Source organism: Agelaius phoeniceus, chromosome Z (assembly GCF_051311805.1).
Source record: "Agelaius phoeniceus isolate bAgePho1 chromosome Z, bAgePho1.hap1, whole genome shotgun sequence".
Taxonomy (NCBI): Eukaryota; Metazoa; Chordata; class Aves; order Passeriformes; family Icteridae; genus Agelaius; species Agelaius phoeniceus.
The window spans coordinates 19,664,699-19,664,907 of record NC_135303.1 but is presented as its reverse complement, the minus strand read 5'-3'; positions in this window follow the sequence as shown (position 1 = coordinate 19,664,907).

Here is a 209-nt window from a genome sequence, read left to right as displayed (position 1 = left end):
GGCGCCCAAAAAGGCCGTTGCCAGCCACGGTTGCAGGCAGCACCCGCCCCCAACGCTCTGCTAAATACCCCGAGGGCGGCCCGGCCCCGCCGCGCAGGTGGCGGTGCTTCCGCCGCTCCTCCCCGGCCCGCCTCGCTCCTGCCCCCACTCCTGCCCCGCGACCGGCCCTACAGGGACATCTCCCCGCACCGCGGCCTCGTAGCATCAAC